This window comes from Equus przewalskii, chromosome 6, assembly GCF_037783145.1.
Source record: "Equus przewalskii isolate Varuska chromosome 6, EquPr2, whole genome shotgun sequence".
NCBI classification, from domain to species: Eukaryota; Metazoa; Chordata; class Mammalia; order Perissodactyla; family Equidae; genus Equus; species Equus przewalskii.
In genome coordinates, this window is record NC_091836.1 from 73,139,795 (window position 1) to 73,156,245 (window position 16,451).

The following is a 16,451-nucleotide window of genomic DNA, read 5'->3' on the forward strand; positions in this document are numbered from 1 at the left end:
CTGCAGGTTGCGATACAAGTTGAGTTTTCCTACCTTCTATTAATGGATTCTAAGACTTATAGAAATTTCATTGCATCTCATGTTCAAAAGCTAATAGGCAGGCCAGCTGGGTGGCATAGCGGTTAATTTGTGTTCTCTGCTTCAGTGGCCCAGGGTTTGCAGGTTTTGTTCCTGCGTGTGGACTTCATCAAGCTGTACTGTGGCAGCATCCCACATACAAAATGGAGGAACTTTGGCACAGATGTTAGCTCAGGACCAATCTTCCTCACACACACACACACAAGGCTAAGGGGCTATCCTGGAAGGGAACTGTGTGGCCTCTGTCTACATGTCTTCATGCAGAGTCCTTGAGAGCTTACGTTTGCTTCTTTTCTGAGGAAAGAACTCATAATATTGATCTTTGGTGCTCTGCAGCAATTAGAGAAGTGTGGCACTGGAAGTTTGACCCTCGATCCTACTTCATTCATTCAATCTTTCATTCATGCATCCATTTGATTATTCACTTAACTTACATTAATTATGTGTCTATTGTATTTCTCAATTCATTGGAATAGCTAGGGATGAATCAATGAACCAAACTAACATAAATGTCTGGCCTGTGAAGCTTGCATCCTGTTGTGTTCTTAAAAAAAAGCCAAGTTTATGAGTTCAAAAAAATCATTGCTAATTCTGTAGCTTGAACTAGAATGATCTGCCAAATCTGTAAGACTCAGTGGAATGATAGCCAAAACAAATATGTAACTTCAAAACTATTTCTCACTAATACCAACAATACCATCACTGATTGCCTCTCGCTGCATTCAGGCCCATAGCATAAGCATAAAGTGCATCTTGAAATCAAATTACATTTAGGATTTCTCTCCATCTGCGTGACGCCTTCTGGACTTTTCCTATCACTTTATTCATTTTTGTTCTTTCAGTCTCCATCGGACCCTAATCACTCCATCCTCAAATCTAAGCCCTCTCATCCTAGACACATGGATCTATCTCTAGTTCCCCCAGTCATTTTAATGTACAAGCTGTCAACCCAACCAATGAATACCTACTTGTTTTTGAGACTGAGGGCTTTCAATTAATTCAATAATAAGATTTCCCAAAGACCAAGCAATAACCTTTTGCATCATCAAACTTGCCACATTGGCTTACATTTTTAAAAAGCAATATTTATTTTATCTTTATCATACTTTTTAAAAAAGACACTAAAGTAGCAATATAACAACTATCTTGGTTTCTATAACTAACAAATTAATGACTTTCAATATTAATGCTCATCTCAAAGTAATACTCAATAAGATATTTACAGAATTAAAGTTGAAATCACCTTTAACACTGCCCTGCACAATTTCTTGCCATTTTTCCAGAGGCAAAATATATCATGTGTTTTTCTAACATCACAGTACAAAATTTTTTTAAAAAATTGATATTTTATTGGCTTATAACAATGTGTAAATTTCAGGCATAGATTATTATATATCAGTTTCTGTACAGATTGCTTCATGTTCACCACCAATAGTCTAGTTTTTATCCACCACCATTCATTTGTGCCCCTTTACACTTTTCACCCTCCCTCCACAAATTTTTTAGTTTTACAACCAGGCACAGTATTTTAGTTAGATCATTTTTTTTATATAGATTAAAATACTTTGTGTTTTATTTTAAGTATTCATATATTAATAGATACATATATATGTATTTTAATTAGAAAATATGCTGCACATTCTTGAATTTATTTCTTTGTGCTTTTGTAAATAATTTATCTAGGTTTTATATTTTGAGGTAGAATTATTGGGTAGCAAGACTGCAACTAGTTAGAACATATTTCTGCTTTCTTGATCTTTGGTTTTGATCACTTTTTAAAACAATTTCAAACATTCCAACATGTTTCTTTTTTTTCACCTTCATGTTTTCCTAATTAAACTTTGCTTCTTGACAGTAATTAGTTAAATATTAGTTTTCTAATTAAATTAATTTGTAACTACCCTACTCTGAGCAAAATAAAACTTTTAGGTTTTTTTTTCCTTTTTCTGTTTTACTTGTACAGTGCATCTCTCTCTTTCATGTTGGAATTATCTGGAACGGTGTTTCCAGGTTAAAAAAAACTTTTTAAATGACCATTTTTAATTATTCATATATATTTTAATGCTTTATTTCTGCAACAAATCTTCATGAATATCTCCTTGCTCTGGGATTCACAATCTTTGTGGAGAATATATCTATTATTCCCTAGCACACCCCTGATGCCAGTGACAATTCCACCTGCTCTGGTAATAAATAATTATATTTTTATATGTAAATATGTCCTCATTTGCCCTCATATTTGAATAACAGATCAAAAATTTGTAGAATTATGGAACAAAGTTTTATTCCATCAGCTTTTTGAATTAATTGTTCAACTTTTTTTTTTTCTGGCAGCTAGTGTTGTTAATGATAAGTGATGTTAATCATTTTCTTCTTTTGAAAAGATTTTTTTCTTGTACTTTGTCATCTTAATTTTGATGTTTTAAATTTCATTATATTGAGTCTAGATATTTAATTTTTTATAAAAAATCAGATTCAGTATTCAATCAGTTCTTACATTCTAAGACTATATATCTAATGATTCTAGGAGCTTTTTAAATTTTATTTCTTTAAGTATTCTTCCCAACTTTATTTCCATATTCTTCTGTAAATACTTTAAAATAAAATTGGAACTCCTTATCTTACTACCAGGTATTTTAATTTTCTTTTCCTCCTTCCATCACTTTATCTATTTTACTGTGGTCCTGAAAATCCATGCACCTATTTTTAGTACTCACAATTTTTTTTTTTGTGGAAGATTATCTCTGAGTTAACTGCTGCCAATCCTCCTCCTTTTGGGGAGGAAGACTGGCCCTGAGCTAACATCCATGCCCATCTTCCTCTACTTTATATGTGGGATGCCTACCACAGCATGGCATGCCAAGCGGTGCTGTGTCCCCACCGGGGATCTGAACCAGCAAACCCCGGGCTCCTGAAGTAGAGCGTGTGAACTTAACTGCTGCACCACCAGGCCGTCCCCTAGCACTCACAATTTTTATTTTCAGTGGTTTCCATTCTACTCTTAAGTTCCTCAGTACAATTATTTTTCAATATTTAAATTTTCTATGTTAATACTTCTCATAAAACCTATGCCTTCTTTATGATTGTAATTCTTTCTCTCTCATTCTCTCTCTCTCACCTCTTTAAGGCTGTTGACCACATGTACTTTAAAATCCAGAACTGAATAATTTTTAATTCTATATCTTAGAAAATTCTAGTTTCTTACTATAGTATTAGCTCTTTTTTTTAGTCTTATAAATAATCTTTGAACATCTGGGGACTATTAACTGCGAGTTTCTCTTTGCAATTGTGATTTCTTGCTGGCCTCTTCAAAGACCCTGATTAAGCAGCCTTTGCAGGTTGCGTTTATTAAAAAGCACATTCTGAGATGAAGATTTGCCTGTAGGAAGCTTACTCCAGTGTTGTGGTGGGTAGAACAATAACCCATTAAAGATATTCATTTCCTAATCTCCAGAATTTCTGAGTATGTTAAGTTTCATGGCAAAGAGAAATTCAGTTTGCAGATGGAATTAAGGTTATTTATCAGCTGGCTTTAAGATAGGGAGAGTATCCAGGACTATCCAGGTGAGCCCAAGGTAATCACTAGAGTCCTTAAAAGGAGACAAAACAAGCAGAAGAATTAGAATCAGAGAAGGAGATGTGATATCAAAAGTAAAGTCAGAGTAATACCACATGAGGAGGGCTCAACCTTTCACTGCTGGCTTTGAAAATGGAGAAGAGAGACATGCGTTAAGGCATATGGGCAGCCTGTAAAAGCTGTAAAAAGCAATAAAACATTATCCTTTAGTGTCTTCAGAAAGGAATGTCAACCTGCTTACACTTTGATTTTAGCCCAGTGAGAAATGCATCAGCTTTCTAACAAACAGAAATGTAAGATATTAAATTTGAGTTGATTTAGGGCGCTAAATTTCTGGGGCTGTATTACAGAAGCCTTAGAAAACTAATACAGCTTTTCTCTTAAAGTTGGGCAAGGTAAATGAACAAAGAAGTGATGAAATGCCAAGAAACATCAGCCAGATGTTTACACAAGGATCTCTGTAGCTGGAGTGGCCTTTCACAGTTGTCCTGAATTAGTGTAAATTGAGTGAGCTTGTATCCTGCTTCATCAACCAGTCATAACGGGGGCTCTCTTGGTAGGTGGATTTGATCTTTGGCTAGGAAGGTCTCGTTAAGCAAGAGAAGAACTAAAAAGAGACTTTGCCATGGACTCTCAGGCGCATTCCTAGTATTAGAGGAATGAGTACTCAGATCTGTGCCTGTTTTTGTGCCAGTACCATGCTCTTTTGGTTACTATGGCTTTGTAGTATATTCTGAAATCAGGGAGTGTGATACCTCCAGCTTTGTTCTTTTTCCTCAGGAATCCTTTGGCTATTCAGGGTCTTTTGTTATTCCATGTAAACTTAAGGATTCTCTGTTCTATTTCCGTGAAAAATGTTGTCGGAACTTTGATAGGGATTGTGTTGAATCTATAGATTGCTTTAGGACGTATGGACATTTTAATGGTATTAATTCTTCCAATCCAAGAGCATGGAATATCTTTCCATTTCTTTGTGTCTTCTATGATTTCTTTCAACAATGTTTTACAGTTTTCAGTGTACAGATCTTTCACCTCTTTGGTTAAGTTTATTCCTAGGTATTTTATTCTTTTTGTTGCAATTGTAAATGGGATTGTATTCTTAATTTCTCTTTCTGCTACTTCGTTGTTAGTGTATAGAAACGCAATCGATCTTTGCACATTGATTTTATATCCCGTGACTTGACTGTATTCCTTTATTGTTTCTAAAAGTTTTTTAGTGGAATTTTTAGGGTTTTCTAGATATAAAATCATGTCATCTGCAAAGAGTAACAGTTTCACTACTTCATTTCCAATGTGGATCCCTTTTATTTCTTTTTCTTGCCTGATTGATCTGGTTAGGACTTCCAATATATGTTAAATAAGAATGGTGACAGTGGGCATCCTTGTCTGGTTCCTGTTCTTAGAGGGATAGCTTTCAGTTTTTCTCCATTGAGAATTGCATTTGCTGTGGGAAATGCAAATCAAAACTACAATGAGGTGCCACCTCACTCTGGTCAGAATGGCTATAATTAACAAGACAGGAAACAACAAGTGTTGGAGAGGATGTGGAGAGAAGGGAACCCTTGTTCACTGCTGGTGGCATGCAAACTTGTGCAACTACTGTGGAAATCAGTATGGAGTAGCCTCATAAAATTAAGGATAGACCTACCATATGATCCAACTATCCCACTGCTGGGTATTTATCCAAAGAACTTCAAAACACAAAGGCATAAAGATACATGCACCCCTATGTTCATTGCAGTATTATACACAATAGCCAAGACTTGGAAGCAGCCTAGGTGCCCATCAAGGGACGAATGGATAAAGAAGATGTGGTATATTTACATGACTGACTACTATTCAGCCATAAGAAATGATGAAATCCAGCCATTTGTGACAACATGGATGGACCTTGAGGGTATTATGCTGAGTGAAATAAGTCAGAAGGAGAAAGTCAAATACCATATGATCTCACTCATAAGTAAAAGATAAAAACAACGACAAACAAACACATAGCATTGGAGATTGGACTGATGGTTACCATAGGGGAGGGGGGTAGGAGGGAGGGTAAAAGGGATGATTAAGCTCACATGTGAGGGGATGGACTATAATTAGTTTTTCGGTGGTGAACATGATATAATCTACACAGAATTCGAAACGTATTATGATGTACATCCAAAAATAAACAAATAAATAAAAAAAGAATAAAATTAAAATCTGAATAGATATTTAAAATGTAAAAGAATTGAATTAGTAATTGAATATTTGCCACACTGAAAATCCTAGGTCTAGATATCTTCACTGGTGAATTCTACTATATGTTTAAAAGGGAATTACTATCTCACTATGCTGCATGAACTCTTCCAAATCATAGGAGTAAGGAATGCTTCCCAATTCATTCTATGAGGCTGTTATTACCCTGATATCTAAACCAGACAAAGATATTACAAGGAATAAAACTACACAACAATGCCTCTTATAAATACAGACACAAAAATACTCAACAGAAGGTCAGTAAACTTAATCCAGCAACATATAAAGAAGTTTTACAACATAATTAAGTGGAATTTATCTCAGAAATTCAACACTGATTTATCATGTTAAAAATTAATCAATGTATTATATTACATTAGTAAAATAAAGGATTAATAGATATGGTCATCTTCATAGATACAGAGAAAGATTTTGACAAAAACCAATACCTTTTTATAATAAAAGCTCAGAAACTAAAATTAAAAGGAGACTTGTTCAACCTGATAAACACCATCTACAAAAACTAACATCACATTTGATGGTTGAAGATCGAATGTTTTCCCTAAGATTAGGAACAAGTATGTGTGCTCTTTCTACTTCTGCTCAACATTGTAGACAGAGCATAGAAGTAAGAATATAAAATGAAAAGCATTCATATTAGAAAGGAATAATTATAATTATTGCAATTAGCATATGACATAATTTTGTACAAAGTCCACAATAAAACCATTAGAATTAGTAAATGACTTCATATTACAAGATATAAGATCAATACATGAAAATAAATTGTATTTCTATACACTATCAGTGAACTATCTGAAAATTATATTTAAGAAAACAATTCAATTTTTAGCAGAATAAAACAGTAAAATATTTAGGAATAAGTTTAGATAAATTAAAAATTTTCACATTGAAAATGACAAATTATTGAAAGAAATGTGAAAGGATTTAAATAAATGGAAAAACATCCCATGTTCATGGATATGAAGGCTTAATAACATTAAGATTACAATACTCACCAAATTGATACACAAATTTAATGTGATCCTGACTGTTATTTGTGTGTAGGGACACAACACGCCCTACAAGTGTGCTGTCCCTCCAGTCTTAGAGTCCCAGACCAACTCTACTTCATCTTACCACCTTGCAGAGTTCTCCTTTAGTTGTCTCTCACGCCAAAAAATTGCCTATGCCATCTTGTCTATACTTGAAGCCTAAATCTTTTATTTGTTTTAAAATGTTTATCTGTAAGTAATTTAACTTCAAAAACAGCACTCCATTATATATCTTAGGTTCAAGCTAAATAACATAATAGTAGATTGAATTTTGTAAGAAAAATGAGGTCTAAGTATCTGAAAGATAAATTAAAATAATCAACATAAGCCTGGTAGTGAGACTGTTCCACATTACTGAGTTAACAAGAATGAAAGTAACAAGAATCTTCACTGCCTAATTATTTCTCTCCCACATAAACTCATCTCATAAGACAACAGAGCTGTGTTTAAGACACCCAGTCTCTTGTCATTTCAGCGGTTTTATTTAAAATTATTATTTTTCCTTCAAGCCAGTTGAGTCAGCTCTTTCGCTTTAGCATTGTTAGAAAATAAAACAAGAAAACAAAACAAAACAAACTACAACAAAAAAGCGCCATAATTATAGTCACTAGGATAAAAGAGTGTTTCTTCATAATTCATTTAATGAAAAGGACGTGGCATATATGTTGTTGTGTGATATTCATAAATTGTCAAACAGCTTCTTGGACAAAGTGTAGAGGTCTTCTGAAATTCCTTTTCTGAAGCAGGGGCATAGTTATTTCAGGTCCAGCATTTGACATCGGGAGGAAGAATCAAAAGGCTTGGTGTTGCTGATAAAACAATGCGCCACTTAACTAGGACATTCCATCAGTTTATTCAACTGGGACAATTGTTATTTCTTCTGTAGAAGTAATTTCCACTCGTTTTTCCCTAATGCTTTGCAACAAGTCCTGGGGGTTCTCTTCTAAATAGGAGTAAGTGGTTACAGTACAGAACAACTTGGCTTGATTTCAGGTAGTATCAGGATAAGCCTGCGATTGTCTTCTGCACCCAAAACACGGGAACATGATAAAGAGATGTAATTTTCTACCCTGAGTAGGACTACAGAGTCAAGCAGAATCATGCAGACTAATAGATTCTATGGATATCAGCATCCATCAGCAACCCAGCTATCTCTGAACATTGGAAACCAGAATCATTTCTATGGTTAGAGAAACTCACTCACTAAAGTGAAGGGCAGGTTTGAGGTGCCTTAGCAGGCATTTAGAAGAAGCAGTGCCAACTCCACCCTGTGTATTTTCTGATGTGTATGTAGTTACATGTGCACGTATTGTAAGTGAAGACCTTACAGCAGGCTTCTGGAACCCTCAACAGGCTGGGGAAACATAAATTAGGCTCAAGTTCCAAAAACAGAAAAAGGAGGCAGTATCATGTTTTCTTAATAGCATATGTTTAAAAATCAGACATTGGGGTTCAAATTCTGTCTTGGTTGCTTTCTAGAAGTAAAACCTTTGGAAATTAGCTACATTTTTCTATAGCCCAAGTTTTCCATCTGTAAAATGGAAATAAGCATATTATCTATGTCATAGGACTATTTTGAAGATTAAAGAGGTTAAAATGTAAAAAGCAGTTTGAACGAAGTCTGTGTATATCTTTTAATACTTACACTTAATAACACACTAAATAAATACAGTCCTTAATGGAACAATAGGCTAAAGGCCTCCGGTGAGAAGGTTTCACAGGAAAAAAAGGGATTAAGTATGTATCTTCAGGACATTTTAAATTAAATGCAAAAAAACCCCCCGAAGAATCCACCTGATCTTGCTTAGCTTGCTTAAACATTAAAGGAAATTTTGTCTCACTTTAAAACAAAGTGGAAACATTGGTCTAAAATCCTTGTCATCAGGAAGTTGGTCAGATTTTTTGTCACCAAAGAATAAGTTTCTTTCAGTATTTCAGAGCTGATGTTCTGAGACGCCTCTTGATCCTATGTTTGGCTGTTGTTGCGGCCCTGAGACTTCTATCAGCAGAAACTCAGGAAGATTCTTCTTCATTCACAACCAGCAGAAAAAGGGTCTGAGCTTTCCTAATGTTTCTTAAAATTAACTCTGACAGAACTCATCAGTTGCATGAACACAAACCAAGAAAATGCCATATGCAAATGTATGTATATCTATGAAATGTAAAATTTACAGAGATTCAATTTTAAGTTTTGTGTGATACAACTGGAAAGATAAGAGTCAAAAGAAGGATTTAACCTCATGCTTTGTAGTCTGTTCTTTAACTCTTCAGCCTGATCATGTTTTTTTCTTAAGTACTGTCTAAGATGTCTGCTCTCCTGTGTAGTAAAGAGGTATAATTCTTCCACTCAAAATAATTTCATTTTAGTGACAATGAGAAATATGTATACATTTGACTTAAAAATGAGGGAAAAATGTTTAAGATAAATGAGAACTTTCAGACGAAATTCTATATACACTTAGTGGTATGAAAAATTTCTCAGTCTGGGTTATACAGATACGAAGTGTGTGAAAGTGGTGTTGTGAGCTAAATTCTATTTTACATAACCAATTAAAAGGTGCCAGGTTTTGTACCAAGTGCCTGATATTCACTGTTTAATTTATTCTTCAGAAAACCATATGCTGTTGGTACTATCATATCCCTAATTTTCCACTTGAGGAAAGTGAGACATAGAGATGATTATCAAATCCCCAAGGTACCCTAGATAGTCCTTGAGATGTCCAGTATGAGAACTGATTCAGACCACTTCCAGAATTGGATATTTTTACCACTTATCTCTACGGCCTCTGTGATATATATAGGGAAAATTGTAGGGGAGAAGAGTGAGAGGAACAAGCATGGACAAAGGATGGTGAGACCAAAGGCTCACAGATCTGAATCCCTGCAGCTAAGTATTCAATGAACCTAGAACACATGGTCGGTGAAGGGGGACAGTGAGAGTTAAGCCTGAAAATTGAGTCTCCTATGCCAGGTTATTGTGTTGAAACTCAGAATATGTATTAAATATTATTTTATCTAGAAACAACAACCCATAAAATTTGGCTGCAAAATATTTGTTAGAGAGAGATGAAATGCAGGTATCCTTATGCCATATATAGATGATAACATCTGTGTGGTTTTGCCCCACATTTGTAATTTCCTCCATATAAATCCCTATCCACATCACTTTTTCTTGGCCTTTTGTTTTTCTAAACCATAGTTTATGAGCTTTGTCAGCAATCTCAGAGGATTCAATCCCAGGACACCATTATAGTAGCAAACTGAATTAACTCAATTGTTCTCATGTCATAAACACTTGAAGCTTGTCATATAAAAATAGGGATATAGAGCTTTGCTGCCTGATTTTTCCCTCATGTCTCTATTCTTGTGGAATAAGGAAGAAGCATCACAGGTGAATTTTCTTTTCATTTAGAGATGTACTGCAGTCAAATGAAAGAGATGATCAAAGGTGGCTGAGAACTGCTGGACCAGAAGAAACATGCATCATGTAGTCCAATTTCTGAATCTAACAGGGGGGAAACACTTGTAATTTTTAAATGGAGATTGGGTATCCTTGAAAATATCTAGAAGATCCAAGGCATTTAAAATCTTTCTAGAAAATGATTGTGCAGTTGGTTGATAAAGTACAATTTCTGCTTTTGGTTTGGGTTATAAGGAAAGAAATGGCCTTTGGAAGCGTGATGAAAGTGTGAGGTGAGCAGTGGCTTATTACTGAGAGTTTATTTCCAGAGATGAACCTAAGGTATGCAGCAGGGTGTCAGAAGGCTTGTTCTTGGCCAACATCCTGCAACTGAGCAATGACCATTACCTGGATGGTTCAGTTCTTAAACAACACAAATAAGGGAGGCATTGCAAAATACAGCTCTTCTCTCTCTCTTTCTCATCTAATCTGAGGCTGGATATACCATTTATGTTATGTTTTTACCTTGATATATTTCCCACAGAAATATGGAGCCATATAAAGGATAAAAACCAGAGTCTGTGCTACTATATCCTGATTTTGAACCACTCTGCTTGAAGTTGGAGACCCAGGAAAGTCCTTTTATTTCAACATTTGAGTTTATGGGGTCTGATTTCTCGTTCATCATTTTGAAGGCATTGCAAAGGCACTCTTCTCTCTCTCCTTTAGACAATTACAGAAAGGAATTCACTCTCCAATTAGATTTTCTTATACAGAGAGTTTTGTGCTGGTCAGAATTGCCTTCCCCAGGTCCATAACCATGTGAAACCTGCTAGGTTTTCCTCTACTCACATTTCCAGTGACTTAATCGGGCAGAAGTTGTAAACCTAGTGCCTGCTATTTTGCAGCAGTCTTAAAATTAGCAGGCTTTCTCAGAGGTGCTGATGTGGAGTGGTAAGCAAAGGAGGAAGCTTTCAAATACCACTAGGAACCGTTACCATCATAATACTAAAATGAGCCACTAGAAATGGGATGGTCTTGGGAAAATAGAGAAATCAATGAAAATCTAGAAAAGTTTTAGTATTATCTTTCTTTCTGGGGTCTCTAAGGTGTGCACATATATGACCCAGCCTGTGTGTGCTCCTAGACAGGCATTCCCTAATGTCCATGCTTTTGTTTGTGATTGTGTGTATCTCTGATATTCTGTTTCTGTCTTTTGGACAGGATGTTTGGCTTGATCTTGGTATTTTCTCTATGTCAATAAATGATGACTGAATCACTAAAGAATTTCTGTATTTTCTAATTAAGGACGTGTCTAGTCCATTTGTGCCTGTGACTTTACTTTCTTATCTGCCTGTCTCTTTTTGTATTTATTTCTGTATTTCCATGTGTATCCTTGATTTTTCTTGTCTCCGTCTTCAGACAGGGACTTCACAAAAGGTATGGTGCATAAGAAATTATTCCATACTTAATGTCAAGTTCTATGTCTTATAACTCTGCCATGGGTCTGCTGATAAGTGTTACATGATAAAAAAAATTAACATTAAATCTGTATAAGGATTAAATTCTTTGAGACTGGTCCAAACAAATGAGTATGGCTCCATTTAAAATAAAAATTTACATTAATATGCCCTTCCAAATTAGAAAGTTTTTCAACTTCTTTATATATTGAAGCAATAAGTTTACCATTTTCAGAACCACTTCTTATTCAAAGTTTTTTTCTCTTTCTAGGAATGAGAAATTCTCCTACTCTGTCATTTGGAGGGATATTTTGTTCCAACAGCAGCATTTTTCACCCGGCCACATTTTTCCTCATTGGAATCCCAGGTCTTGAAGAGGTCCATGTCTGGATCTCCCTTCCTTTCTGCTCTGCTTACCTTGTGGCTTTACTGGGCAATGCCACAATTCTGCTCGTCATCAAGACAGAACAGACCCTCCGGGAACCCATGTTCTACCTTCTAGCCATCCTTTCAACAATTGATCTGGCCCTTTCTACAACCTCTGTGCCCCGCATGCTGGGTATCTTCTGGTTTGATGCTCATGAGATTAACTTTGGAGCTTGTGTGGCCCAGATGTTTTTGATCCATGCCTTTACTGGCATGGAAGCTGAGGTGTTATTGGCCATGGCCTTTGACCGTTATGTGGCGATCTGTGCTCCACTCCACTACACGAGCATCTTGACATCCCAGGTACTGATGGGCATCAGCACATGCGTTATAGTTCGTCCAGTCCTACTTACACTTCCCATGATCTATCTCATCTACCGTCTACCCTTTTGTCAGGCTTATATACTATCTCATTCCTACTGTGAGCATATGGGCATTGCAAAATTGTCCTGTGGAAACATCCGTATCAATGCTATCTATGGGCTCTTTGTGGTTTCTGTCTTTCTTCTGATTCTAGACCTTATTGGCATCTCCTATGTTTACATTCTCCATGCTGTCTTCCGCTTGCCATCACAAGATGCACGGCTAAAAGCCCTAAGCACATGTGGTTCTCATATTGGGGTCATCTGTGTCTTTTATATCCCCTCAGTCTTCTCTTTCCTCACTCACCGATTTGGACACAACATACCTCTCTATATTCACATTCTTATTGCCAACCTCTATTTGGTTATCCCACCCTTGCTCAACCCTATCACTTATGGTGTGAGGACCAAACAAATACGAGAGTGAGTGCTCCATATCTTTACTAATAAATAAGACTCCTACTAAATTCTTTTACTAAGGAATTTTGTTCATCCAGGAAGTCTTGTGTGTCCTTGGCTTAAGGGATGTCTCCTCGTCCTAACCTATTGCTGCCAGGTTGTGATACAAGTTGATTTTTCCTACCTTCTACTATCACATTCTAAGACTTGTAGAAACTTCATTGCGTCTCAAGGTCAAAGGCTAATGGGCTATCCTGGAAGGGAAGTGTGTAGCCTCTGTCTGCATGTCTTCATGCAGAGTCCTTGATAGCATTAAGTCTGCTTCTTTTCTGAAGAAAGAATGTATTATATTGGGTCTTTGGTGCTTTGTAGTATTTAGAGAAATGTGGCACTGGAAATTTGACCCTGTATCCTACTTCATTCGTTTATTCAATCTTTCATTCATGCATTCATTTGATTATTCACTTAACTTACATTCATTTTGTGTCTATTGTATGTCTTGAATCATTCTAATTGCCTGGGATAAATCAATCAACCAAACTAAAACAAATATCTGGCCTATGGAGCTTGCATTCTGTTGTGCTCTTAAAAAAAAGCCAAGTTCATGGATTCAAAAAAAATCATTGCCAATTCTGTAGTTTGAATTGGAATGGTCTGCCAAATCTGTAAGACTCATTGGAATGATAGCCAAAACAAGCATGCAATTTCTAATACCAACAATACCATCACTGATTGCCTCTCTGCATTCAGGCCATAGCATAAGCATAAAGTGTAGTCTTAAAATCAAATTACATTTAGCATTTTTCTCCATCTATGTGATGCATTCTAGACTTTGCCTATCATTTTATTCAGGTTTATTCTCTCATTCTACATTTGACCCTAAAATACTCCATCCTCAGTCCAGGGCCTCTCATCCTAGACACATGATGCATCTCTAGTTCCCCCAGTGATTTTAATGTACAAGCTGTCAACTCAACTGATGAATAGCCACCTTTTTCGCATGAGACTGAGAGTTCTCAACTGATATGATAACACAATTTTCCAAAGACCAAGCGATGACCTTTTGCATCATCAAATTTGTCACATTGGTTTGTATTTTTAAAAAGTAATATTTATTTTCTCTTTTTCAGACTTCTTAAAAAGGAAACTAAAGTAACAACATAACAAATATCTTTGTTCCTACAACTCGCGAATTAATGACTTTTAACATTACACTCATCTCAAAGATAACACTAAGTAAATTATATACAGATTTAAAGTTGAAATCACCTTGATTAAATTAAATTAAAGTTTAACACCGCTTTGCACAGTTTCTTTCCTATTTTTCCAGAGGCAAAATCTATCGTGTTTTTATGATGTTGCAATATAAAATTTTTTAGTTTACTTTTAAAATTACTTTTTTGAGGCAATATTGGCTTATAGCATTGTGTAAATTTCACATGTGCATTATTATATGTCAGTTTCTGTATGGACTGTATCACCTTTACCACCAATGATCTAGGTTTTATCCATCACCATACATATGTGTCCTTTTTCCTCTTTCATCCTCCTCCCACAAATTTTCTTAGTTTTACAACTAATTGCAATATTTTAGTTAGATCACTTATTAATTTATAGAGATTAAAATACTTTGTGTTTTGTTTTATGACATTGATTTTATTTATGTATTCATATATTAATAAATATTTACATAGTTTTTACTTAGAAAATATGCTACGCATTTTTGAATTTATTTCTTTGTACATTTTTAGATAATTTATCCAGGTTTTGTACTTTGAGGTAGAATTATTGGATAGCAAGACTGTAATCAATTAGAATGTATTTCTGCTTTCTAGTTCTTTGGTTTGATAACCTTTTTAAAAAATTTCATATGTTCCAATACTTTTCTTTTTTCTGACCTTTATACTTCTCTAATTTAACTTTGTTTCCTAACATTTGTTATTTAAACATTGGTTTTCTAATTAAACTAATTGGTGACTACTCTGAACAAAACTTCTACTTCTTTTTTGCCTTTTCCTATTTTTCCTGTGTGGTGCATCTATATCTCTCATGTTGAATTGGCTGGAATTTTGTTTCCAGAATAAGGAAAAAAACCTTTTTAAATGACCATTTGTATTTAATCATGCATATTTTTAATAATTTAGTTGTGCACTAAGTCCTCATGAACATCTTCTTGCTCTGGGATTCACAACCTTCGTGGAGAGTTTATCTATTATTTCCAGCCTGCCCCTGCTGCCTTCCAAAACGCCTTCTTCTCTGGTCACATTTAACAATATTTTTATATCTAAACATGTCATTATTTGACCTCATATTTGAATAATAGATTAAAAACTTATAGAACCTTAGAACAAAATTCTATTCCGTCAGCTTTCTGAGTTTATTGTCCAACTTTGTTTTTTTCCTGGCAACTAGTGCTGTTGTTGAAACATGATGTCAATCATTTTTTCATTTTTTTGGAAAGATTTTTCTTCTTTTTTTTTGAGGAAGATCAGCCTTGAGCTAACATGTGCCGCCAATCCTTCTCTTTTTGCTGAGGAAGACTGGCCCTGAGCTAACATCCATGCCCATCTTCCTCTACTTCATATGTGAGACGCCTGCCACAGCATGGCTTGACAAGCAGTGCGTAAGTCCACACCTGGGATCCGAACCAATGAACCATAAGCCATTGAAGTAGAACGTGCGTACTTAACTGATGCACCACTGGGTCGGCCATTTTTCTTCTTTTTTCTTTGTAAGTCATCTGAATTTTGATGTTCTTAAATTTCATTATATTGAGTCTAGAAATATAATTTTTTAAAAAAGTCAGGGTCAATATTCAGGGTTAGTTCTTATATTCTGAGACTATGTATCTACACTTCTAGGAGCTTTTCAATCTTTCTTTAAGTATTTTCTTCCGAACTTTCTTTCCATATTCTTCTTCAAATAACATAAAGTTGGAACTCCTTATCTCTCTTTCAGGTATTTTAACTTTCTTTCTTTCTATCACTCTATCTATTTTACTGTGGTCCTGAAAGTCTATCCACCTATTTTTAATACTCAGAATTTTTATTTTCAGCAGTTTCCATTTTATTCTTCAGTTCCGCAATATAATTATTTTTCAACAATTAATTTTTCTATGTTCAATCCTTCTCATAAAAACCTATGCTTTCTTCATGATTGTAATTCTCTCTCTCTCACAACTCTCATCTCTTTAAGGCTGCTAACTACATGTGTTGTAAAATCCTGAACTGGTTTACTTTTAATTCTACTTCACACAGTTTCTTACTATAGCGTTAGCCTTTTGTTTAATGTCGTAAATAATCTTGGGATGTTTAGAGACTATTTACCATGAGTTTTCCTTAGCCATTGTGATTTCTTGCTGGAATCTTCAAAGACCTCAGCTAAGCAGTCATTGCAGGTTGGGTTTCCTAGAACGCACATTCTGAGATGGAGATTTGTCTGTATGAAGCTTACTCTGGTGTT

General features: G+C 35.2%; 1 pseudogene; it reads left to right on the top strand.

Moving 5' to 3' along the window:
- The first annotated feature begins 12,075 nt into the window (after window positions 1–12,075).
- Window positions 12,076–13,044, top strand: LOC103553983 (olfactory receptor 52J3-like; annotated as a pseudogene).
- Window positions 13,045–16,451: the final 3,407 nt, after the last annotated feature.